The sequence below is a fragment of the Alligator sinensis genome, unplaced genomic scaffold (assembly GCF_000455745.1).
Source record: "Alligator sinensis unplaced genomic scaffold, ASM45574v1 scaffold541_1, whole genome shotgun sequence".
NCBI lineage: Eukaryota > Metazoa > Chordata > Crocodylia > Alligatoridae > Alligator > Alligator sinensis.
Window position 1 is genome coordinate 839,229 of NW_005842602.1, and position 2,442 is coordinate 841,670.

The window sequence follows — 2,442 nt, forward strand, 5'->3', positions numbered from 1 at the left end:
AGAGCAGTGCCCTGCAGAAAAGTCTGTGGAGGGGAAGGGGCATGGGGGAGGGAAGGAGCATGGCAAGGCAGCTCAAGGCTCCCATGGTAAGGGAGGGAGTGAGGCTGGGGCTGGGGGTACTGCTGAGCTAGGGCAGTGAATGGGACCCAGGGGCAGGAAGTGGGATGGAGCCATGGGTGGTTTGTCCAGGGGCCGTGGGGCAGGATGGGGGTGTACAGCTTCAGGAAGCCATTCCCCATCCTGCCCCACCCCCTGGATGAGCCACCTACGGCTCCATCCCACTTCCTGCCCTGGCCCTGAGTCCCATTCAGTACTGTGGCTCAACAGTGCCCCCAGCCTCACTCCCTCCCTCACGGTGGGGGTGTTGATCTGCCCTCCCATGCTCCTTCCCTCCACAGACTTACTTTCAGGGCACTGCTCGCCACGCTGTCTGGCTGCATTCCTGTAAATCTGTTATCAGATCAGTATCAGCTGGTATGCCTGGTGAGTAATCGGCTATCAGTATCGGCCAAGAAAATCTTTATTGGTGCACCCCTATAATTACACAACTTATCTGTGAGAAGCCAAAGCTAAATTTAGTCAGTACAGTAAAAGCTGCGTTATCTGGCACCTTACAAGCCGGCATGCTCTATTAACCAGCATGCTGGCTTGTAAGGTAAAAGCAAAACCAGAAGCGCCCACTGTGGCACTCCGGTTTCGTTGAAACCCCCCAGCCCGGGGCATAGCAGCCTGTGCGGGGCCCGTGGGAGAGGTGGCAATGTGGCGGGATGGGCAATGACGCCCCAGATGCAGCAGCCTGAACAGGCAAAGATGCTTGTTTGGGCCTCTCAGTTAACTGGCATATTTTATCTGGCACCCCCCATTCCCCATGGGTGCTGGATAACAAAGCTTTTTCTATAGTTTGTTGTGTTTCTGATAATGGTTTTCTGATTTTTATAGTGAAAAAGGATTCCAGATTCTCAATTCTAGATAAGATAATTTAGTTTGGCAATTGGTGAAATTTTAAGAATCCAATATTTTCATCTGAAGCAAACTTTACAATGTTTAGCTCTTAGGTTCTAGGTCAGTTTTCAGGTCTGCTCTGCATTCCTACCTACTGTTCTCCAACAGCCCTCTGTTCCAGTTATTTGAAGGTATTCCCAAGCAGACGTTTTTTACAGTAGGTCGTTAGGCTGACCTGAGAGATTCTTGGTGTTTATTTCCGAAAGCATGAAAGAGTTTGCTAGCATCCCTTTCAAACCAATGGGAAAGAGTTCCCCCCTCTTCCCTTCCCCAGTAATCTAACAAAATAATATGGACAAAAATATATGAAGGTAATAGATGTTAAGGAGGCAATGGGAGTATTTAATCTAAAATTCTCTGAATGGCTACAGCACTATTGTTTTTACTCTTTAAGTTTCTTCAAAACTTTCCTGAAAATATCACATAATTAATTTTATTATAATTGCTATTGGGGCTCTCCAACTTATTTGGCCCCATGGGCTGGATCTGGCATGTAGGGCTTCTCACGGACAAGCCCTACATGCCAGATCCAGCCTACCTCTGGTGGCAGGCCAGCAGCTTGTTGGCAAGGCTGCCGGAGCCATGACATTTGCATAGCTCCAGAACCTTGGGGAGGGTAAATGCTGCCACCATTTCCTCCTCTTCCCCCTATTTCCTTGCTGTCCATTTGAGTTGCCCGTGGTGATTGAAGACCCCAAATATGGCATGAGCAAAGGGTTAGGATGCGAGTGGCAGCAGTGTTCACCCTCAAGTAGAGCCCTGAGAAAATCATGGATTTCTTGTAGAAAATTCACAGCACATGCTCAGGTAAAGTATCATTTTTCACGGAATATTCATGGAACTACCACTGATCTTGGCAAATGGGTCCTGGTAGTTCCATGAAAATGATACTTTACCGGCGCACGTGCCGCCTGTGCAGCAGGCACTATCAGTGGTGGGAGAAAATATTATTTTGGCGAGGCTGAGCCCTGCCTCTCCCTCCCTTGGGACTGTTGCTGGACCGGCACATGCTATAGCTGTAAGCCGCAGCGGAGAAGCGGTTGTACACCAAGCGCCACCAGGCACTGCAGGATGGTGTGCGGGCCCTCTCCCAATCCCACCTGGGTCGCCATGTGCGAGTTCTCTCCCGATCCCATCCTCGTCGCCATGTGCGAGCCGGGCCCGTCTTTGCGCACGCGGGCTGTGGCCAGCAGCCCGGGCACGCGGGGTCGGAGAGGACTGGTGGCGAGCTAGAATTAGTCACAGACGTGTAATGGTTGATTTAAAGATTGTTTACTTACACCAAAGATGGTTGTGGTGTAGGCTGGACAGTTTCCAGGTTCAGCTCCGCTTAAATCCTCGTTAGAGGACTACGACAATTCGTTCTTTGCCCTGGAGTTATTGAAGCTCCGCGGGTTAGGTAGTTTCTTTGCCCCGGAGTTATTGAAACTCCGCGGGTTC

At 50.4% G+C, this 2,442-nt stretch overlaps 1 protein-coding gene across 1 annotated transcript in view; it reads left to right on the plus strand.

The window, feature by feature from the left end:
* MARVELD2 (MARVEL domain containing 2) overlaps positions 1–2,442 on the plus strand; it is a gene marked incomplete at its 5' end in the record, with an annotated part of 15,840 nt that overhangs the window by 1,736 nt on the left and 11,662 nt on the right. The window lies entirely within an intron of this gene.